The following is a 25,750-nucleotide window of genomic DNA, read 5'->3' on the forward strand; positions in this document are numbered from 1 at the left end:
TAAGGAAGTCTCACTGTTTTTCTATGATAGGTCCCGGATGAAAAGCTATTCCCTGGATATTGAGAGATGATGAAGGACGGAGCTGTATATTGCTAAATACTAAGGGATGGTCCTGAAGAAGCATTTGGCGAGTTCAAAGATGACATAATTTACCCTTATAAAAGTAACTGACTAAACAAAGACCAGGAGTGCCATAGCCTCATCTGCTTGTTGAAAGAATTGCTGTGACAAGCATTAGTGAGAATCAGATGAAATGTGAAAGGTGAAGCATCAGTTTATGAGTTTATGTGTGGACAGGACAGTTCAGATCACTAATGAATATGAGGACGAGAGTTAGTGAAACCTGAGGAACATCACTATTTATAGCTTTAGAAAATGAAAAGTGTGCGTCAGAACGATCAGAAACGACTCTACAGATGAAGGTTCAGACAGGAGGACCAAAACCGTAAAATGACAGTTAGGAAATTAAAGATTTAAGCCAGCTTCCGTCGAAACCGCCTGCGATGTCTAATGTAATGGCAAACTTTTTCATTAATGTTCCCAAAAGAGTAAAACCAAGAATCTGGTAGGGGTATGAGATCAGGCGTACAGTGTCCCTGACGAAACCCATACTGACAGGCAGCAAGGTTATGAGAGGGCTGATCCTTTGAAGTCTTCCTAGTGATGATGGACTCAAGACTGGGAAAGCAAGAGTTAGCCAAAGAATCGTATTTAAAGGGTTGGAAATGGTCACCCTTCTTTGCAACAAGCTGAGTGAGGGCAAAACTCTCTTTCTCCCCTCTGTTCTACTTCCATTCCTTCTTTCCCATCGATCTCCTTCTCCCTCTACCGTCTCCTCTCCCTTCCCCATATCCTCCCCTCCCTTATCTCCATCCCTCTCCGCTACTTCCTGCACTTCCCTCACCTTGATTCCCTATCCTCCTCCCCTCCTTTCATATCTTTCTTCCCTTTTCCCTCCTTTTGAGACTTCATCCTCTTCCCTTTCCTCATCTCCCTCCCCTCTCTCATTTCCCCTTTCCCCTCTTCCCGCCCTCCCATCCCAGGCACCAAAAATCAACATACTGAATTTTGAACAAAGTTAAGTTGTGCTCTCGCGTTCCTGGTGTCATTACTGTTAATTTAGTACAGCCCGTTCATAAGGTCCACACACACACACACACACACACACACACACACACACACACACACACACACACACACACACCTCAGAATTTTCACTCAGCTCATCCAACGCTCATTCTCTCTCTCTCTCTCTCTCTCTCTCTCTCTCTCTCTCTCTCTCTCTCTCTCTCTCTCTCTCTCTCACGGTAAAGGTACTGCTAATCTCCCCCCGCGGCAATTTCGGGTGAGGTATGTACGCTAGTGAGTGCACCCCCTGGCGGCCACTACCCATAAATCCGGCGGCCAACAGGGGGCCAATCACGCCACGCTACGTCACTCCCGCTGCTGCACCTTATTTACTGATGCCATAGTTTCTTATCCTGTGAGGCTGGGGACGAGTGGGGGTGGGTAGGGGTGTGGGAGGTTATGGAGGTGGGGGTTGGGGTGGGGTGGGGTGGGGTGGGGTGGGGGTGGGTAGAGGTGAAGGAGGGGGAGGAGGAAGGGGTGGTGGTGGGTAGGGGATAAGGAGAGGGATGGCGTGGGTAAAAGGGAAAGTATGAGTAAGTGTGAGGGGTAGGGTGAAGCTGAGGGTGAGGGTGTGGGAGGTTTAAGGCGAGGGTGGGGAAGTGAAATGAAAAAGACAGTAACATACCCGATAGTCCCTTGATAATTGTTTATTGTAGCGTTGACTGGATGTAGTATTTACTTTATTCTAAGCAAACCAAGGAAAAAGAACTTCCCTCTCCCAACCACCGATCCCTCCACACAAAACGGCAAGAAATTGTGCTGACTGATATGCAATTTACAAAAGTTATTAAAGGACATTTTACAAGAAAGCGGAATGAAATTGACAGTAACTTAGTCTGTACGAGAAAAGTGAGAAAATGTGCATAACGATGATGTGATGGTTTTGTTGTCTCCGTGATAGGCATGAGAGAAAGGAATACTGTCACTTTTGTATTAATCAGTCGGGAACATGTTTAGCCGGAGAAACGAAGTTAGTTACTGGCCCAATCGAAGTTTATTTATTTTTTTTTTCACTTCACACACTCTACCACGCTGCAAGGCACTTATTCTCGTATGTTTATAACCTAGACAGAAGAGTTCTTTTTTTATCTGACCTGAAACGTAAAAAAAAAAAAAGAATTAGGCAGTTACGGTACTAACCAAGTAACTAGTTCGGTCATTTTTACAAAATCAACGTGTCATACCAATTATTATATAATAAGTCATTTGTTTCTTTTGACTTCCAAACGTCTCCTATATTTTCTTTGCTCCTTATGGTACTTCCAGAATAATTACATAGGTCAGTTTTTTTAAGAAATTAACAACTGCCATATTACCAAATCCTCTGAAAACTTTTTGTTAGGATTTGAGCCTTTTGTAGTCTACGACTCTGCGCATAGTTAAGTTAAACTGATTGAGTTCTTCTAAATGTTCTTGGCAGTTTCCCTCAGTTTATGTACATTTAAATCACCCTTGGTTGCACTTTGTTTAATATTCATTTCATTTTTAAATGGTGACCACGAACGATCGCAGTACTCCTACTTTGTGAATACAAAGGAAATGAATAACGTGTGGATATTGTAGATCATGTGCTCTACCCATGAATCCAATTATTTTTGTTGTCCTGTGTACCTAAGCTAGGTTTAGAAATTTTATTTATATTCAGTCGTTTTTTTTCTGGGTTTACAATTATGAGCTTCTTAATATTTAGAATAAAATTATGCCTACTTTTACTATTGTTAAATAGGACAGCATTTTACTGAAATAAAATATATTTTCCATGTCCGAACCAAGTTAAACAAATTATCAAGGTCATCCAGAATTAGATGTTTTTGTGAGGGTGTATCCGCTTTGTTATAAAGCTTTGTGATCATCAAATATGGATATTATGCAAGTAAACTGAGCTAGAGCAAGAACAATAAAGGTAACAGTACTGTGGTTGTCCCAAGGTTAGGGAGACTAATTTAAGCATTAATTTTTGAAAGGCCATTCCTCAGCTGTATTATCTGGCAACATCAAGAGCAGTTCAAATTCCTCTCGTCTTACCTCTCTCCCATCCTCACTCTTCTCACTCTCTCATCGTTCCCTCTCTCACCTTCATCCTCTCCTTCTCCTTATTCTATATCCTATTCCCTCTCTCACCAACCTCTCACTCTCCCTTCCCTCCTCCTTCCTGTTTCCCTACCTACCATTTTCTTCGGTTCCTCATCTCATATTCATCCTTCTCCCTCTCCCTCCATTCCCTCTTCCTCTCTACCTCCACTTCTTGCATCGTCTTCCTTTATCATCAGCATCCAAACTCTCGCTGTTTTCACCATTCTTTATCTAAATGTCATATATACTTTTTTTTCATTGGTTTCTTCTTCCTTCCTCCCTCCCTCCCTCTTTCCTCGGTCCCTTCCTCCTCCTGCTCCCTCCCCCCCCTCCTCCTTTCACTCCTCTCTTAACCCTCTTCCTATTTTTAGCCCTCTCCCTTTTCCCATTCACCCTCTTTCCTCTCCTCCCCCATCCTTCTTTTTTTCTACTTTTTCTCATATCATTTCTTCGACTACCTAACCCCTTCTTTCCTTCCTTTATTTATTAATTTCTCCTTACGTACTTCCTTCATTTCTCCCTCCATCCCTCCTCCTCATCTCCCCATTACCTGCGCTCATTTATTTCTCCTGCCTCCTTCCTTCCTACTTTGATTCTCTTCTTCCCGTTTCTCCGATTCACTTCTTCCTTCCTTTCTCTTTAATTCTCTCATTCATTATCTTACCTTCCTTCCATTCTTTCTTTTCTTCTGCCTCCTTCCTCTTTGTCTCATCTCCTTTTTTCTTCGTCGTTTCCTTTACATCCTTGTTTTCCTTTATACCTCCTGTCATCCGCTTTCCCTAGTCACTCATTCTCTCTCACTATTTCTTCCATTATTCTGTTTTCCTTCATATCCTCTTCCTTTCTCTCTTTTCTCCCTTTCTTCCTTCTTTTCCTCCTCATTTCCTTTGCTCTCTTCCCCTTACTTTTACTTGTGCTTTTTTTTTCATTTCTCTTTCTACAGCTTCCTGCTCTCCTTCGTCCCTTCCTTCTCCCTTCCTCCATCTCCCCTCCCATTCTCACCTCCTCCCTTCCCCTCCCTGGATCATTCCCCACAATAGGAAGAAATAAACTTCTGCTTCCTAATATTAGCCTGTTAACCATTACTTTGATCACCGCCCCCGTCTCTCTCTCTCTCTCTCTCTCTCTCTCTCTTTCTCTCTGGGTGACTGAGAGTTCAGGCAGTTTAGTGCAAGATTAATATGGGAACTCTAGGGCATTACTTCGACACATTCCTTCTCTCTGCATCGAGTATTTTACTCACACGTTTCCATACCTTGTTCTGTCTCGTCTTGTGTTTCTTCTCTTTTATCTTTACCTCTTCTTTTGCTCTTTGTCCTCCATGTTTTTACTTTGTGTGTGTGTTTCTTTGTTTACTTTTTTTTTTACGTGTCCGACTCTGGGCAAAGGCTTCAGGGCCTATTTCTCGGGGGCAGTGACCTATCCCAAGGCCCAATAGTCCTCCTACACCCCCACATGTCACCACTTCGGCGCTAGCACCCATCGTCCATGTTGAATACATGCTAGGGCTGTCTCATACAAGACTGGTGTATTGGTATTAGCGGGGGTATTTTTACATGTCGGCGGGTCATCTGGTAGATCAGAAAAGTCTGCTCTTGGGAAATTCAAATCCTTAAACTGTTCCCTGCCCCAGTCGGGATTCGATCCTGGGTCCATTAGGACTGCAGGCCGCCTCTCTACCGATTCAGCCACCGCCTCCCCTTTTCTCTCCTTCCTTTCTCCCTTCATTACCCGTCTTCAGGTGGATGGTTACCATCGTCCCGGGATGTTCTACTATGGGAGTGACGTGGTGCCAAGATCTGGTAACTGGTCCTCTACAGAGCACTACTTCCAGGCGGGGAGCTCATAACAATTATCAAGTAGTCAAAGTCCTGGCTAAGACTACTACATATATATCTCTTATACACAACTCATCCTCCTCTTGAGAGTTATGCCTCCTCTATTTCCTTTGCATCTCGCTAAGTAGAATGACCCTGTTTCAGTTCTGACGGGCAACTGTCTGCCACAGGAAGGGGGATGCTCGTTTGTGGTTGATAGATCGGCTCGGCCAGACAGGCCAGGGAGGAGCAACAACTTGATTTCCTCTTCATACGGACGCGTGCATGTATTTTCTAACGGAAAATGAACAGAGGAAGGAAAAACAAATGAATGAAAAATATTATCCATACACAACATTACAGATGTCCTCCATTCAGAGAAAAAAAAAATCTGTAACAGATGGACTTGAACAGCTGCAGGTTGAAGTTTGGGGGAAACTATTCGAGGAATCGAGTTCCAAAGAGATGCAGTTTGGGGAATAAAAGAATTTTAATAAGCAGAAGTTCTGCAATATGGCAGTGTGACATTTCAGCCATGAGCGCTACCAGATACAAGTGCAACACGGGGAAAGGCGTGAAGAGGTGACACAAAGAATGCAACTTCATCTGAACATTTGCCATAAAAGTATCTGAACAATAATGCACGGGAGGCAACAGTTCTTGTTACTTGTAGGGGAGGTAGTTCATTTGTAATAGCAGGGTTATTAATAATTCTAACAGCTTCATTCAGAAATTTTCCAGTTGTTTTAGTGTAATCTCTCTACATCCACTTCACGAGGGTGAGCAATACTCCACATGAGAGCGAACATGACTCTTGTAAATTTTACCTAACTGCTCGTCAGTGAAAGAGCTATAGATTCTGTACAATAATCCAAGATTCTTTGAAGCGGTTTTAGCAAGTGATTTAACATGAGAGGTCCAGCTGAGGACACTGTTAAGTAAAACACAAAGAATTTCAAAACTTTTAGAGATAGGAATATTAGCAACACTAAAGGTAATATGGCAATCACGCAAAGTCTGTCTATTAGAAAGTTGTATCAATTTGGTTTTCCTAGCGTTAAATGAGAATGTTGTTTTGTCCCCGTTCAGTGATCTTAAGATGTCTTGATTTACGGAGGTTGCTGTATTGAGTTGTGAGTTGGAGATATCAAACACTGTGAATGGGTGTTTAAGTGTGAATGAACTGTGAAGTGTTGAGCCATCTGCATATGAGTGAATGACATTATGGGTGACAGATAAGAGATCATTAATATGAATTAGGAACAAGGTTGGAGCCAGAACTGATCCTTGTGGCATGCCGACGTTAATCGAGTGGAAATTGGATTATACATCTACTTCTACTCTTATCTTTTTGTCGTTGAGATATGAGGAAATCAGAGGAACCAAATATGATAGGCCATAGCAAGGGAGTTTGGATACCAGGGAACGGTGCCATAGTCTGTCAAAAGCTTTAGAAATATCAAGGGTTGCTGCGTGAGTTTCCATTTTAGTCAACTGAATGATGGATGTATGAGTCTGGAAACTGAGTATGTCAACAGTGGATCTTTCATGGCGAAAACCATACTGTCTGTCACTAATTTAGTTGTTAGATTCAATATATTTAACAATGTGCCTATTAATTACAGTCTCAAATACCTTACCATGAGAAGATGTGATAGCAAGTGTAAGAGTTAGTTTTATCAGTTATGTCTTCCTAAGCCGTGTGTGTGTGTGTGTGTGTGTGTGTGTGTGTGTGTGTGTGTGTGTGTGTGTGTGTGTGTGTGTGTGTGTGTGTGTGTGTGTGTGTGTGTGTGTGTGTGCTTTATCAGATATGTGTTATCTCATGCCTCATCAAAGTAGTGTATAGGTGTAATGACCGTGTTACATATAAGAAGCAGCATAACACACCATTAGTAGTGTGTACCCTCGTTATCACCACTGCTACTAATAACCTGCCACAGTGCTGTCATCATGGTCATTAAGTTCATTGTGTAATGTATTTCAGTCCCTGAAATTATTCAGCGTCTCGCCCAGTCTGTTTCATGTGTATACTCGTGTGAATTTGCATGGAAATTATATGTTATACTTCTTTTTAAAAATTGTGAACATGTTGCTGTACACTCAGGGAGTGTTTCAACCCTCTGAAGGGTAGACACTTCATTAGGTTAATATATTCATTAAGTATTAATCCAAATTAAATATTAATGTGCGACACCATCCCTGAATAAGTTTGAAACCGACTTTTTCCTTTGGAGTAAGACTTCCATGAACTGAATTAATTTGTCTGACTGAAAGATAACGAACAGTAACGCCAATCAAGAAGACAGAGTCCACACTTTTACGTAGCAGCAGATGTGACAATTTTGTAGCGGGCAATTCACAACGATGACGATTTTTTTATATATATATATATTGGCATTTCCCTTTCAGTTTATAAGAGATCTTTCCAACTGAAGGAGTTAGCTAAAGCCTTCACTAACACGTCCAGTAAGAGAGGTCTTTTCATACCTGAATAAAATATGCTGGGATAGCAAATATGAAATGAATGAAAAAGAAAGTCTTCCTCATATTGCAGGTATATGCTATTACGGTAGCCTATGTTACAAGGTGTAGTCCTTCTCCTTTTTAGGGATGATTGTTGCTTTCACTTGCGGCATAAGAAATAACAAAAGTCACTGTTTCTTTGAATGCTTGTTTGTCGTTCTATAAAATGTATGCTGCTTTCAGATGAAGACCATGTACATTAGTTCTTTCCCATGTCTTTATCCATGAAGTACCTTTTGCTCGTGATCTTATTTTTTTTCCCAGTGGTTAGCTGTGCTGGACTAGGTCAGTGGATTCTCTAACCCTGTACTTCGGCTGATTCATTACAAAAACCCGTATTCGTTCCAGTGTGAAGTACTGCTGTAATTAGCGAGGGACTCACCACACACACAGTACCCCTAACGAGATTAGAAATAAAGGCTCTTCGTCTCAGTTCCCTCCTCACACTGACTCTCTTCATTCCCTCACCTTTCCCTAGTGTTATATCACTATAACTTTATTATCACTGCTGCGATGTATACTTTTCTCCTTAACTTTGCTTCCATGCCTTCCTTATTACCCTCACTGCAACAGGCAAAATGGACTGGAGTACACACACACACACACACACACACACACACACACACACACACACACACACACACACACATACACACGTCTTTTTTCTCGCTCTCTTATCCCCTTTCCTTTCCTTTTCGTCCACCCTCATAATAAGGCCCTAAATCCCATGTTTTCAGTTGCAAGAACATCATACTTACGGGAAATGATGGGGATGGAACAGTTCATAACCGCTATACAACACAGCCGTAAAAATCCCATTATGATTATTATATAGAGAAAAGGAACCAAAGGCCAAAAGCACAAGGCTTACCGAGAAATTCATGCAAAGGAGTAAAAGAAAAATCAGGATAATATTCAGATGTCTGGACACGCTGATTTTGTTGGTCACGATCAGGGGGGAAAGGCAGATGATGGAAGACCTATTCAATATTTCCCTAATTAACAAGTGCACACAAAGGCTCAGTATATTGGTTAGACCTTTCACAGGGGGAGGCGGTGGCTCAGTCCGTAGAGTGGTGGCCTGCAGCCCTACCGGACTCAGGTTCGGTCCCCGCTGGGACAGGGAACAGTTTAAGGATTTAAATTTCATAAAATCAGACTTTACTGATATACAAGAAGACCTGCAGACATGTAAAAATACCCCAGCTAATACTAATACGCCAGTCCTGTATGAGACAGCCCTAGCATGCATTCAATACGGACGATGGGTGTTGGAGCCGAAGTGGTGACATGTAGAGGTGTATGGTATGTCGGAGGACTATTGGGCCTTGAAAGCAGGGTGTGACGCCTATGCCCAGAGTCGGACATATAAAAAAAAAAAAATCATGATGCTTCCATATTTTCAGGGGTCAAGGGTGAGCCATGTTATCACCAGCCACAGCAATTTTTATAAGAAAGTAATGTTATCAAGTGGACCTTCAGGAGCGTTGGAGGTGTGGAGAGGGATGAGAACAGGGTACAAGGGACTTGCATTTAGGCTGAGGGAAGAAAAATGGATAATACTTTAGTCAGGATGAGATGAATATAATATTTATGGTGAGGGAATTGTGACGTGGATGCTACATAGATATTGAGCGGCTTGTGTGGAGAGGCGAGAGGACTGAAGGGTTGAAGTGCATGACATGGTAAGGAGATTATTATTATTATTGGCCAGGTAATGCTGCCCTGACTGTTAGTCGCATTTTCCTGCTTGGTTTCTTTTGGCCAGCTCCATGGTGTCCTTATTGTTAGTCGCGTTTTCTTTCTTTCTTCTCTTCCTGTATTCATGTTTACTTGTGATGGGCACTTCTACTCTTCAGAATTAATCGATTCCTAACAAACCTGAACACAATGACCAGCCAATGACCTAGTTGTGTCTACAAGGTTTTGGTTACTAGGCAACATATCGTTGTCTTGAAACAGCCGAAAACCCGCCTTTTTTCGTAATTTTCACGTTTATAGCTGCAGAAGCATTACTAACAGACATAGATAGTTTTGACTTCATTGGGCATAATCTTGAGGTTATTCTCCATCAGAAGTGTGCCATCCATTTTCCCCTCTCTCCTCTAGTTTTCGTGTGGCAACTCTGTGAAGACTGACCTCAGCATCCCTAGCAACTAGTACCAGTTAACAAAAATGCCGCCCTAGTCCCCACGTGGCTCGATGGAGCTGAATGAAAGTTTGTATGCTTATAGACATCGACTAGTGATACAACTTTCTATTGTACACATATGTGCTACACTGGCTGGGTCAGGGGTCAAAGGTCATCAAATGCAAAAACGGTGAAATTAGCTAAAATCATGACTATGCTCGCCCAAAAGGCTAAGACTCGAAAGATTATTAAGCCAGGGCCATGATTCTTGTGTGGAATGTTGCACTGGAGTACCTCCTACAATTCGGAACTCACTTCCAGTTGCTGGCAGCACCACTTAGAAGATATACCTCTGGAGGGCCATTCTTCGAATTTCAAGTTCCCTAGCTCCACAGTGGGTGGATGGAATTAAATGAAACTTCGCATGCCTATAGACGTTAATGAGCACTACAACTGTATTCGTACATGCATGACCTATATCCGCCAGGTCAGGGGTCAAAGATGATCAACTGCAGAAACTATGAAAAGTGCAAAATTGCAACCTTGCTTATGCAAAATGCTAAGGCTCTGAAGATTATTAAGCTAGGGCCATGATCCTTGGGTTGTCCTTCGGTACCACCATATGAGAGTGACTTTTCATACTGAAACTCACTGGCAGTCGCTGACAAAGCTTGGTCTGCTTAAAGCTGGCGATCGTCATCTAACAGTGTGTCTTGTTTAAATGTGGCAGGCACTTCTATCCTTCCGTATTAACCAATTTCGACCAAACTTGCATAAAATGACCAGCCTATGACCTAGTTGTGTCTGCAAGATTTTGGTTGCTAGGCAACTGCTCATTGCGTAGTAAGGGCCGAAAAACCGCTTTTCTCATACTTTTCACGTTTTGAACTGTAGAAGCAATACTAGTGGGCGTAGAAAGCTATGACTTTTTTAGGCATAATCCTGTGGTCATTCCCTATTGGAAGTTTGCCATCACGTTCCCCTCTCTCTCTTCTAGTTTTCGAGTGACAACCCTGTGAAAATTGGCCTCAGCATCCCTAGCAACCAGTACTGATTTTCAAAAATACCCCCCTAGTTCCCCAGCGGCATAATGGAATTGGATGTAAGTTTGCATGCCTATAGATATTGACTAGTACAACAACTTTCTATGGTACACCTATGTGCTACATTGGCCAGGTCAGGGATAAAAGGTCATCGAATGCAAAATCAGAATATAGCTAAAATTGCAACTATGCTCACGTGAAATGCTAAGGCCCAGAAGATTATTAAGCCAGGGCCATGATTCTTGGGTGGAAAGTTGCACTGGAGTTCCTCCATACAAAAATGGCATTTAGTGTCGAAACTCACTTCCAGCTGCTAGCAGTGCCACTTAAAAGCTGTACCTCTGGTGGGCCATTCTGCAAATTTCAAGTTCTCTAGCTCTACAGTGGGAGAGTGGAATTGAATGAAACTTCGCATGCTTATAGACGTTAATGAGTATTACAAGTGTGCTTCGTACATGCATGACCTATATCCACCAGGTCAGGGGTCAAAGGTTATCAAGTACAGAAAATATGACAGTGGTACAATTACGACCTTGTTCGTGCAAAATGCTAAGGTTCCGAGGATTATTAGGCCACAGCCATGATTCTTGAGTGGGATGTTGTCTTTCAGTACCGCCATACAGAAGTGACTTTTCATACCGAAATTCACTTCCGGTCACTAACAAGGCTTGGTCCGCTTAAGGTTGGCCATCGTCACCTACCAGCTTGCTATTACTATTATTATTATTATTATTATTATTATTATTATTATTATTATTATTGTTATTATTGTTGTTATTATTATTATTATTATTATTATTATTATTATTATTATTGTTATTATTGTTGTTATTATTATTATTATTATTATTATTATTATTGTTATTATTATTATTATTATTATTATTATTATCATCATCATCATCATCATCATCATTATTATTATTGATCCTGTTATCATTTTTATTATTGTTATCATAATTATTATTATTATTATCATCATCATCATTATTATTGGTTTAAGGGCTAATGGGTGAGAAGAGTGCTATATATAGAGTGAAGGAATGGTAAAGGGGATGCATTATTGAGGGGAGGGGGCTGGTTTGTGAAGAAGTGAGGAGAGACCATGTGTAGGCCAACAGACATGTTAAAGAAATAGAGAACCTCATTTCAGGAATGATTTTTTTTTTCTGATATGCAAAAAACTTCTCTTCACTCCAGGAATGATTTTACTGCGCTTTTTAAAATTTTCAGATGATCTTCCTAATCTTATTAGAGACTTTTGGAACCGGAGGGATTCGACATGGCCTTCATTAATTCCTTCAGTAAGAGGTCTTCCTAAGGTCAACGAAATCGTCTAAAAGTAGCAGGGATCAACTGAGAAGATGTCATCAGACTGAAAAGGTTAAGCATTTTCCTGCATTTTCCCTTCCAACCATTTTATCCACTCTCCCTGCTCTCTCCACCCTGAGTGCTAAGTCACACGTCGGCGAACAGAAATCTAAGAATATCCCTCATTTACTCCACGCTACTTTTTAAAACGTTTTCTTACTAGGGCAAACTTGGGACGAAGTTCAATAACATAAAATCCATTCGGTGTGTCGTGACAGGAGATCAGATGTTTTTCTGCCTGGAAGTGAGTGTTTCTTCCATGTGTGTATGCTGATGATGCAGCGTTGATGGCAAAATAAGAGACATTTGCAAAAAGTGACAATGTAAGTCTGAAAGGGTTTGTATGAAAAGGAAAATGACTGTGAAACCAAATTAAACACTTCACGACGATGGTCATTTTTTTATGACTGATATCTCCAGAAGATCTTGCTCAGCTAAAAATCTATCTATCTATCTATTGCCAGACACCATAATCCCGTAAAGGGTGGCCATTTAACACTGAGTTAGTTGTTTTACAGGAAGGGGCACCAACCCTCCACCAACCCACTTGTTGACACGTAGGGAGCACGTATGGTTTGGTTATATGGTTACCACACAGCGTTGTAAATGGTTTCTTGGCTTAAAGGAAACCATTTGGCTTGTCACTCAATGTAAAGCCACCTGTAAAGGAAAGAAAAGGAATAAGAAGTGACAGGAAAGATAGGAGAAATAGGAAGAGAGGAGGGCAGGTACAGAAGAAGAATGATAAAAGCTACTAGCTGGAAATCGGTTAATCTAGACTGTATCTAATCCTCCTAGCTTGAAAAGCGTCCCATAAAACTTGTCTGGTAAAATTTTGAATAGAAGACAAATAAACGTCATTGGGGGTGAAGTTAAAACAAAATAACGGGGTGTGTGCTAACAGGTATTCTTGGTGGCAAATCGACATAGGGTTTGTGAGATCTCACCTTCATAACAACAACCTATATGCAGCAGTGACTATGATCTATCTCGTATAATTATTGTGGTACTCCTGTTTCTATAAGAGCTTCTTCATTCCCTCTTCTCGCAATGTTCTCACTCTTTCAACCTATTCATTCAGTCATTTCTTTCCCCACTGTACTTTCTAATATTCACGCTTGTTCTTTCCTCCCTTCACTTACTTTCTGGTCTTTTCTGATCCCTGTTCAGTCAGATCCTTTCCTTATTTACCTTCTCCCTTCTTTTCCTCCTGCTCCCCTCATTTCAGACATCTTGTGTTTGTTATAGTCCCCAGGTTCCCTTATCTTTTCTCTCCACTATGCTTTTTAATTCATTCCTACTATTACCACCCTTTCTCCTTCATCCCCACCTACCCTCCCCCCATCTCTCAACCCAATACCTGTAACGTTATTACCGCCCATAAATAACTGCGGAATAACATATCTGATGACGCTTTCCCACGCAAATGAACTGATTAATTCACGGATTGATTAACTTGTAGATTTGATTCAAATTTTTTCCCTTATACCTTTCGCGATGATCCAAGCAGTTATTTTCCAGTGTCAGTTATTTACTTTCATTATTGGTTCTCACATTCGTTGGTATTTGAAACAATATTTTCTACGTTAACTTCACTATGGATATTGATCTATCTGGATGATCTATTATTCTCTAATATCGGTGCTTAACACAACTTTCTTCCATTTTCTCCGTCAATGACTTTTTCTTAGATTCAATTCCGTTTTTTTTTTTTCTCAATCAGCTGATGGCTTTAGAAGGGCATATAAAACTGAAAAATTATGCATTCCCAGAATTTGGCAATCAAAAGTTTTTACCGCGGTTAGACGACTGCACCGTCAGACTTGAGTGAGGCAGGGAACGGGGAGGGAAGATTATGGTTTGCTCTGTGTGATGTGACTGAGGTGGGGAGGGGAAGGGGTGTGGTGGAAAAGATGGAGTAAGAGTATGAGCACGGAGGTGGATGTGGGGTGCGTGGAGCGAGGATGGAGTGTGGGATGGGGTACTGCAAGGTACGGTAGGGCAGAGCAGGATGGGAATGAGGTGTGTTGTTTGTTTAAGGTAGGGCAGAGCAGGGTGGGAATAAGGTGATTACTAGGGAGTGGGGCCGGGATGAAAGAATAAGTCTATCTATCTATCTATCTATAGCCCGACGCCCTAATCCCGCAAAGGGTGGCCGCAGACAAAACGCCTCCAAGTCACTCTGTCACCCACCATTTGACTCCCCTCCTCCCAACTCACCCCCCCCTCCCTCATATACCTCTCAACTCCATCCCTCCACCTCATCCTCGGTCTACCCCTCCCTCTCCCTCCCTCCACCTCACCTACATACACCCTCTTAGTCAGTCTTTCATTCTCCATTCTCTCCACATGTCCAAACCACCTCAGTGTATTTCTCCTAATCTTTTCAACCACATCCACATCTACCCCACAACGTTCCTTCACTTCTTCATTCGTCAACTTGTCCCTCCACGTTACTCCACATGCTCCTCTCAAGTAACTCATTTCCACTGCTCTCACTCTTGACTTGTTTCCCTCTTGCAAGGTCCACGCCTCGCTTCCATACGTCAGGGTAGGGATCACAATACCATCATGCAGTGACTTCTTAACTTCCATACTCACCTCCCTATTTCTCATCACTGCTTTCAGTGTACCAACAACCTTTCTTCCCTGCTGTACCCTTTCACGTACTTCATCCCCCAAAGTTCCATCCTTACTCATCACACTACCCAAGTACTTGAATGCACTCACATTCTCCATATCCTCACCATCCAACCTCACTGCACACTCTGTGACTTCATTCCTCTCAAACACCATAACTTTACTTTTGTTTACATTAACTTTCAGCTTCCTCCTCCTACACACTGTCCCAAATTCATTCACCAAACCTTGCAACTCCCATTCATCTTCACTCAACAATACTGTATCATCAGCAAACAGCAACACCGGAAGCTTCCAAATCTCACCCTCATTCATTAGGGCCACCCCCACATCCACTGCCCTACCTTGCACCTCCTTTACAACCCCATCCATATATATATTAAACAGCCATGGAGACATCACACACCCCTGTTTCAGTCCCACATTGAGATCAAGGAACTCACTCAGCTCACCATCCACTCGCACCGTAGCCCTAGCTCCCTCGTACATACTCTTCACAGCACTCAACAATTTCCCCTCCACTCCATATATTCTTAATACCTTCCACATACCTTGCCTATCTATTCTGTCATAAGCTTTCTCCAAGTCCATGAAGGCAGCATACACTTTCCTTCCCTTCTCTAGATACTTCTCCACTAAACATCTTAGAACAAATATCTGATCTACACACCCTTTTCCCTTCCTAAATCCCCCTTGTTCTTCTCCAACTAGCTCCTCTGTCATATGCCTAACCCTATCAATGAGTATTCTACCATATATTTTACCAGTCACACTAAGAAGGCAAATACCCCTATGGTTACCACATACTTCTCTCTCCCCTTTTCCTTTGCACAGAGGAACAATTATACCTGATTTCCAGTCCTCTGGAACCCTTCCCTCTTCCCAAGCCAATCTACACAACTTCCATATCCACTCCACAACAATCTCACCCCCATACCTAAGCATTTCACCACACACTCCATCAATTCCTGGGGCCTTTCCCAGCTTAATCTTCTTCATCGCTTCCACTACTTCCGACCTACTGATCTCTTCCTCCCTCCTCTCATCTCTTCTTCTCCCAGCCATTCCCCAACCACTTATACTCACACTGCTCTCACTCTCTACATTCAACAAATCCTCAAAGTGCTCCTTCCATCTCCTCAATTTCTCTCTCTTCTCCACCAACAATCTATTATTCCTATCTTTCACTCCCCTACTATTTCCCCTTTCACACTGCCTTACTTTCTTTACCTCCTTCCAAAACAATTTCTTACTCTCCCTCCATTTCACACTCAGATTCCTCCCAAACTCTTCATCCACTTTCTTCTTACTCTCCTTCACCAGTCTCTTAACCTCCCTTCTCCTGCTCACATATACCTCTCTCTTCTCTCTCTCATCTTCTCCCCTACCTCTGCTCGCCAACCATTCACCATATGCCTTCTTCTTTTGTTCCACAGCTCGTTTCACCTCATCATTCCACCATGCTGTCCCTTGCACACCCTTGCATCTCCTCCTCACTCCACAAACCGCCTCACACGCTGCGCTTATCTCTTCCGTGAATATCTTACATACGTCTTCCACCCCTTCCATTTGCTCTAGCTCATACCTTCCCAATCTTTCTTCCACTATGCTCTTATACTCTGTCCTTTTCTCACTATCTTGCAATTTCTCCACTCTTCTCACAGGAGCTGCTTCCTCCTGTCTTCCCCTTCGTCTCCTCAACCACTTTCTTTGCAGCTCTACCTTGGCCATCACTAAGTGATGGTCCGAGACTCCATTCCCCCACCCTCTCCACACCCTTGCATCCAACACTTGTCTTCTCATTCGCTATAATAAGTAATTAGGTTATTGGAGTCCACACAAAAATGGGAGCAATGTGTTCGACAGAGCAATGTTGCTATAATGCCATTATTCTAGCAATACAAAAAGGCCCACCTCATTTGTCTAATATAAAGGAAAATAAAGTGCACTTTGATCCACCTTAGTTCTAAGTGCGTATATTACCAGTTTAGAGGATTTGGACCCAAACACCACGGCATGCCAGGTTACACACTGAACTCAGTATTTGTTCTTAGTTTGGTACTTTTTTACTCTTTTCAGCTTTTCAGCAATGTGTGTGTGTGTGTGTGTGTGTGTGTGTGTGTGTGTGTGTGTGTGTGTGTGTGTGTGTGTGTGTGTGTGTGTGTGTGTGTGTGTGTGTGTGTGTGTGTGTGTGTGTGTGTGTGTGTGTGTGTGTGTGTTTTACCACGCAAGTAACATTCATTACTATCCATACGTCTTACAGTAGGGACATGAATCTGATGTACCTTTCATAGTTTCCAAAAATGAATAAGTTTTCACACACACACACACACACACACACACACACACACACACACACATTTTCTTGTGTTATACATACATATATAGTTTGATACATACATACATAGAGATAGACATACATATATACAGATAGAGAGAGAGGTGGATGATAGATGGATTGATAGATAGATACATACATACATATATATATGCTATACCTAGATAGATAGGTAGAGATATACAGTATATATATATATATATATATATATATATATATATATATATATATATATATATATATATATAGTACATACGTAGATAGATGGATAGATATATAGGTCCAGTGGCAGCAAGGAGGACATATCCACTGTTGACAGTCGAGTTCTCGAAATCTATTTGCATTCCAACTTTCATTCCAGTCCACCTCGTTGGAATTTGTTTGATGGCAAACAGACAGACGGATGGGCAAAAAGACACCCCACATTTCATCAAGGTATGGTGGACGAAACTGCAGAACTTATACTGCTTTACTCACTTCGTTTGCACCGTTGTTAAGATAATGAGCGACTTTTATCACACCAAACATACACTGTATCCATTAGTGTTTTTCCTGTTTCCATATATATTTTTTTTTTTTTTTTTTTTTTTTTTTTTTTTTGTCGTGCACGGGTAAAATTACTCCAGGAATGGTTCCATTAGTGAAGTGTCTTGTATATGTAATCTTGTCGGAAGTTTTCAAACATCTTCTTAACGTATTGTGCACACTACGTCTAAGTATTGTTTTTTTTATGCTGTTTATATCTTCTTTATGAGAACGTCTCATTTTATTCTTGCTATTTCCATGCCAATCTATTCAGCTTAGCTGGACTTTTCAAACTGGCGCAGTAAGATATAACCTTAGTCAGCTCCGTCCCATACTAAAGTTGAATAAACCGATGAATAAGATATATATGAAAAAGTCACCGCACTGAACGAATGACTGCAAATACAATTTGAGTATATAAGTTACACCAGAATATACATGGAACGGGATTGGTATGGAGGATGTACTTCGAGGCAGACATGTAATGATTCCAATGTCCATAGAATCGATTTATTTACGATTACTTAGGAATACTTATTACAGTGACGATTATGTTTTCACCGATGAAGCGTTGGAAGCGATTACGATTACGATTCCAAAGGTTTGTAATGGCTTATGCTTACAAATACATTATCGAAGGAAAACAAGACATTATTATCATACCAACCAGTGGCTTCGTTGGATGAAATATGACTTAGAATAAGTTATTAGGCATAATAATAAATAATAGTGCAAGTTATCAATCTATCAATGCAGCAAACGACGTGGAAGGGCACTGCCTTACCAACTACCTGGATTTACTTTAATAATTGGCTAAATTGTCGGTAACCGAGAATAAAGCCGAATTTCCTTGAATATCCTCATAATATTGCCAAGCTCGCAAGGATAAATATATGTTTAAAATACAGATGAAAGAGGACGGGAGGGGGGGGGGAGTATTTTTAGGCATACAGTACCTCACTGGCAAACCCGGCAGCAGAAATATCATCAACAGTTCTTGTCCCCAGCTCTTACGTTGTCGTTAACATCTGACCAGCGTAACACCTGGATATATATATATATATATATATATATATATATATATATATATATATGGGGAAGCCTCTGTAGTACAGTGGTAGAGTGTGCGTTTCGTACACGGTGAGCCAGGGCTCGAGCCCCGCCAGGGTAATAAACTTTGGGAGTATTCACCCGGCCACGTACTGCATTGGCGGACACAAGGGGTGCTGTGGTTGAACCAGTGTCGCATACTATAAAGTATGCTTGCACCCAGTCGGCGTACGCGGGCCGATTACACTTGGTTCACAGACCACACACACATCCAAAGCCACTCCAACACTACAATTACACTTACAAGCACTTCTCACCCTACATACAATCTCTACCAGACAGCCTAAGCCACTTGGTAAAGATACATTGGCTGTATCGTCCCGACTTCGGCCGGGATAGGCCGGTCCTGCAGTGGATACTCAAACGGCTGATGATGATGATGATATATATGGGCGGGTATTTTTGCCGGGCCTACTGTGGGGCCGGCCGATAAACGTCTTGTCTCTCACTCAAATTAAATCGGAGTATTTCACGCGTGTTAACTTGCACCCGTCAGGCCCGTGCCTTACCACCAATGCAGTCTACATTGTCGTACTGTAATACTAAATCTCATGTGAACATCGTGTCTAGAGTCTCCAGATAATTATAAAATATGCAAAGAAGATATTGCATATATGTCACAAAAGTACAGCTGAAAAAAATACACGTAAATCAACACAAACAAATGTGAATAATTTCTATACTCCTGGCATCCCCTAGCTGGCAATGCATCTCTCTCTCTCTCTCTCTCTCTCTCTCTCTCTCTCTCTCTCTCTCTCTCTCTCTCTCTCTCTCTCTCTCTCAGTGTGGTTGTAGAAGCCAGTAAGGCCTCATTAACTACTCGCCTTCCCTACCTCCTTCCTCTAATCCTATCTAACTAATGGTACACAATTATAAGAATAAATTACTTCCATGTAGCTCAACCGCGTCTTTGGAGGGTCTGGCAATACAGTGAACGCTGTTCTAGTTATGCAGTCTTTATAGTTAAATGGCACCCAAAATTTGGATGGGCTTAATACAACTTCTTTATTTTCCCCCAAATTAAGTATTTACTACTACAGAACATAAAACAACTTCACAGCTGGCTCATGATTTTCATTACTTTTTCGTGAAATCGATTACGACTACTTTGACTTTGTTAATAGGGAATCAGTTACGATTACGAGTCCTCAAAAAAAAAAAAGTCTGTTCCACTGATTAAATGTCCTGATTACGATTACATTCTGTCTGCGTAGGAGCCTCCTACGCCAGCTGGGATACGAACCTTGGGCTTGTCATGCAGGATATGTATCAACAAACGCTAACCCTGACATGCCTCACTCTTTCTCTTCCAGTTTTACACACTCAGTTGGCTGTGTGATAGTTCTCTCTTTGATTCAATTCTATTTTCTAAATCTTGAGCGTCAGCACCTAAATAATTTTTCAGAGCTTCGATTCCTCCTGTCCTCCCTCCCTAATTTTGATACTACACTTCAGCTCCAACTTTGTACGATTTCTCTGAAGTAAAGTCAATTAGTTCATACAGCTGAAGTTTCCTCTTTAGTGTTTTACTTGCTGGCACAATCTCATCAACTGTGTATATAGACTCACTACACTACCTGTTTGTTGGTGTTTGTTTTACCAGTCTAAGTTTTTCTCACTTTCTGATTCGGATTCTTTCTTCAAATCTTTATCCCTTGACTACAATGGCATTCTATTTACCTTTATTAGGCTTTCTTTTAACAAGTAAAGCTGAACGGAGATTATGAAAAACTTTTAGATCTGGTGGAGTTAAATGTATCCTCCGTTTACCCCTTCAGTATTGATGGCCTTTTCAGATTTTGAATAAATTCGTGCGGAGGTAACAAAACAAATATTTTTAGGAAGTCCACTGATTGAACGGGTTAAAGACATACAAGATGTGGCTATATTAAAAAATTAATCACTTCGTATCATAGGTTATAGTTTTTCGCTTTAACAAACAGTCAGTTACAACCCATGGTGTAATTTATCCAAGTAGTTGCATATGCAAGCTCAGCCAGCGGTAATCCCCTGTGCAGTACTACAATCATTTTTTTTTTTTTCGAAAGGTTGTATTAAAGGACTAAAAACAAAATAGGTATAGGGTCGTCAAGGGTAAATTGGCGTCCTGATGGTAAGTATGTTTTGTGGTCTGGAAGCACTTAGAACCCCATGGAGCAAAGATAAATGAGGAGACGGGAGTGGAAGGGAAAGTTAAGATTGATGTCACTATCTCTACCAACAAAAAACAATAATACCTTTCTGAAAATGACATCAGTAATCTAAAAGCAACTTCAGTGACGTTAAAATATAAACAAAGAAACGATAAAAGTACACAGGAATGATAACGATAGTACCAACCTCGGTAACAATATTAATAACATATACAAGCCACAATAACTAACCAACCACTCTAGCCCCACCACCACACCTACCACAGCAGTCATTTACCACAGCCACAAAAGCCACCCAATATTAGCACATCAACCACAAGTACCTTACCAAGCCAGCACTATAATCCCTATCACAATCACCACCACAATCACTACAAAACTGGAGTCGCTACCGTAATTGATAGGCGTGAAATATTAGGGCGGAAGTTTTCTAATAAAGAACATTGTGTCACCCCGCCTGTCCGACCACGCACGAGTAATTGCCTAACTTTTTACCTCCAACGCCCCTGACCAACAGCCCCATGGTAGGCAGGATAGGCAGGCAGGCAGGTGGAGAGGTAGGGAAATGGAGAGACTCAAACGGAATAAATTGTGAGGATGATCCAAGGAGAATTAAGAAGACAAAACTACGACGGAAGGTGAGGAATGAGGGGTTGTGAGAGTGAATACAGGGATGCCGACTAGGGTAGTAGTAAGGTTAAAGTAAATGGAAACAAGCCGGGAAGGAAATAGGGAGATTGAGGGGAAAATAATTATAGGAATGTGTTGGTAAGTTAAAGAATGAATGAGAGTGATGGCAAGGGTTGGTAGAGAGTGACAGTTAAAAGAGTGATGAAGGCGCAAGGTGGGTATGGGTATGAATGAAGGCATGACAGGCGTGAAGGTGATGGAGAGGCAGGGAAGTAGGTGGGGAGGTGGTTCGAGAGGAAGGGAAATAGGTGGAGACGCTGGTAGATAGATGGGGAAGCACAAAAATAGGCAGGGAAACAGGAAGGTGGGTGGGAATGCTGGATGGCTGGAGGGGAGGCAGGGAGGTAGGTAGGTGGACAGCTGCTAATGAATGATCCTTACACTGAACAAAATATTCTGAAGCCAGAAAAACTGAATTAAAAAAAAAAAGAAGTCATGCTGAAAAAGGTGGAAGGTTGTCAGGGTGAGAAAATGGTCGGTAGAATATTGTAAGGGTGAGAAAAGGGTAGTTGGAAGATCGTAAGGGTAAAAAAAAAAAAAAAATGGTAGGTTTAAGGTTGTAATGACGAAAAATAGTATACTGAAGGCTGTACATATATCTAGGTTGGGTGAGTAAAGATACAGCGTGCACATGTGACCTGACTGTTGTGGTGGTTCATCTAACTCAAACACCACCACCTCCCCGACCCCCAACCCCTCACCCCTGCAGAATGTGGAGGCTTGTCGGATGGTTCCCTTGGATGTAATGTACACTGAAGCAGTGTGTTTTGTTTGGGGTGTTGATGTTATATACGAGTAAACTGTTCTTTAAAGCCTTCATCTTGGGTTCTTTCATCCCCCCCCCTTTCGTTTATATCTAGGTAATGAAAAACGATTTCATTCACTTTAGGAAAACATGATTCTTGGGTTGTACGTATTTTCACTCAAAGGTGGTGAAAGACATTTTAGTATTTTCACAGCATGGTGATACTCGCCTCTGCTAAAATGAAGGAAATTTGGGGCATTTATGAACTGACTCCACGAGAGAGAGAGAGAGAGAGAGAGAGAGAGAGAGAGAGAGAGAGAGAGAGAGAGAGAGAGAGAGAGAGAGAGAGATCTATTACGATAATGATATAATATTAGTAAAAACAACGTGCACAGCTAAAACATCAATATGACTATTTCACAGTGTACTAGTGCTTGCCTGCAAGAATTTGCGGGACTAATAGGCTTTCCATGACAAAATGTATGCAAATACCATTAACTTTACTTCCGTACCGTTATTAAGGCCACAATGACTAATTCTGACCAGAAAGTCGAAAAAACTATTTTCGCATACTTTCCCGTGTTGTTTTTCCGAAAATTTCGCGCCGTCGCGTCACCCTGGATGCCTAAATTTCTGTCTAGCATTTTTCTGACTCTCCCTGGACTTACCTCGACCTAATGCAAAAAAAAATTAAGTCGATAACTATTACCGTTCACGTGAAACGAACAAACGCAAAGGCCGACATTTTCGCGTGTCGCGCTTCCGACAATTTCTCACCGTCGCGTCGCGAGCGATCGCCATTTTTTTCTGACACTCCGTAGACATCCCCCGACCTAATGTAAAAAGAATTAGGTCGATATCTATTGCCGTTCTCGTGAAAGAAACGAACACACACACACACACACAGACACACATACACAGAATTTGCTCTATCATTTAAATTTTTCCTCACCTCCAAGAAAGGATTTTTTTTTTTTTTTTAGTTCTACAGGTACCTATGTTCTGTAATTTTAGTGAACGGTGTTAATAACAGTACCTTTTTTTTTTTTTTTTATCACCGAAAGAAATTAAACTCTGCACTGTCTTTATTCTTGGTAGTCCCACACGATTTTATAAAGCTTAGAGGAGACTCTGGTCGTGAAGTGTTACTTTTTGCTGCGACCTGTATCACCTCTGAGCCAAATGTCATGAAAGTAACTAAGTTCATACTTCCAATATGAGGGTATTATTTTATTTTGTTCTGCCTGCATTCCAGTGACTGACTTTTTCATGAAAGGCCTTTCTACAGTAAATGGAGGGGAAAAAAAAAAAACAGTTATCCAAATGACCATAATGACATTTTTTTTTTTTTCGTTTTATGGATCGAAAAGATGGAGCCTTGTTCGTCAGGTGAATCAATGAGAGGAGACAAGGCTAAATGTGAGGGTGAACATTGGCTTCTAAGGACCTCTCTGGGAGAGAAGTTACTCTAGAAGTGAGGTGGTCAAAGAATTCTAAACAGCAATAGCAAGGAAGATATTGATGTTGCTCATCCCCACTCCATCTGATTGAACAGACTCGTCGATTGCAGGTAAGCAATCACGTCTGTGAGCATTTTTCGCCTAAGCTCCCTGCACAAGTAAACAGCACATATATATTTAAATCGAATTTAGCAAGATAGCAGTAGTCATAAAAAGTAAAACTCGGAAAAATCACGTTAAGGAACACAAGACCATCCAAGAACAGGTGTTACTCACACACACACACACACACACACACACACACACACACACACACACACACACACACACACACACACACACGAAACATCCATCTTTGGCTTAGAAGCATGTAAGAGAATGTAGGATGGTACAGAAAAGGTGGGTGCTGGAACCAGTGTAAACAGCTTACCCAGGGGAACTATACTCCATATGTCTGTCTTAGAATATGCCACAAAAACACTGGCCTTCGTTTACATTACCATGTTAACACTGGGCTGTTTTGTCTGCACTACCACAACACTGGTCTTTTGTTTGCACAAGTATCACAACACTGGCCTTTGTTTACACTACCACCACAACACTGGCCTTTATTTACACTACTACCACAACACCTGCCTTTGTTTACACTACCATCACAACACTGGCCTTTGTTTACACTACTACCACAACACTGGACTTTGTTTACACTACCACCACAACACTGGCCTTTGTTTACCAACACAACACTGGCCTCTATTTCCAGAACCGCAACAACACTAGCTTTTATTTACACTGTAATAACACTCGTTTTTGTATAGACTGTTGCTGCCTTTATGATGCCTTATTAAAACTATTGGATGTTTCGCAAGAAAAACTTTCCGTTTCACACATTATTTATTATGAAATTAGCCGCTTTTTACGACAATGTTCTCTACTGAATTATCTAATTTTCACTACTGAATGATCTAATTTCCATTGGTTCCTCTCAGTAATGTATCAGTGTAACGCTTGGTGCGGCGTCCTGTCACTGGTGACCATGACAAAAAGACCGTTTTCTGTAAATTAGTCCTTAATCATTTAGAATTCCTCTGCCCACGACACATCACCCTCCTTCACTTACTCAAGGACTATTCCCACTGTGCCTCCTTTTCTAAGTGTGATGAATTTTACCTTCAAAGTGAAAGCTGAATTATGGGCTGGATTGTAACATCTTCACTACAAGGGTTCCTTCTTAATATGCACAAACTCGCCCGGGGTTGGCAGGAATATAATGTCATCATGATGCTGGATTTCTTGGAGACGCTTGCGTAACGCTGACAAATAAGAATACAGCACAAAGAGAACGCATACCTCCGCCAACGCCTGTACCAGACAAATCGAACCACCACCAACATTTAATCAACTTCTTCTTGGACCGTAACCCTCATATCCACAAAATTTCATTGGAATTCATCAATAACTTTTTCAGATATCTCTGGACAAACAAACAAAAAAGTAATGAACCAGGACTCAAACTCAGATCTCTACCAAAATTTAATCAACTCTTCCTTGATCTATAACTCACACATCCATAAAAATTCATTGACTCCCATCAATATTTTTTTTTTTCATATTTCTTATGGACAAAAAAGCGGGGGTATATACATAACCTCCTCCATCTCCGTTGGCAGAGGTAACTATCAACAACAGCTGCTGGGTTAGCCTTGTGATCCTCTGCAGACAACTGTGCGTTATTCCACTGTCTTGTTTTCTGCCATCGTACCACCAACAGAGCCAAAACGTTACATTTCGAACTGGGAGTGACATTCCTCGTCTCGGAACTTACAATGCAAAGCTTTGACCCAGAGCAAGAATAATAAATGTCGGCACACACTACATGAATAATTCAAGTTAACTTTATTTACATGAGAAACAAATAGATGATAATTATTGACAATCAGCATCTGTAGTATAGTTTATGTCTTTCTAAATCGTGATTAGCTTTTTTTTTACTTTTGTGTTTT

This window comes from Coenobita brevimanus, chromosome 80 (assembly GCF_032717465.1).
Source record: "Coenobita brevimanus isolate Jiangsu-jjx chromosome 80, ASM3271746v2, whole genome shotgun sequence".
Lineage (NCBI taxonomy): Eukaryota > Metazoa > Arthropoda > Malacostraca > Decapoda > Coenobitidae > Coenobita > Coenobita brevimanus.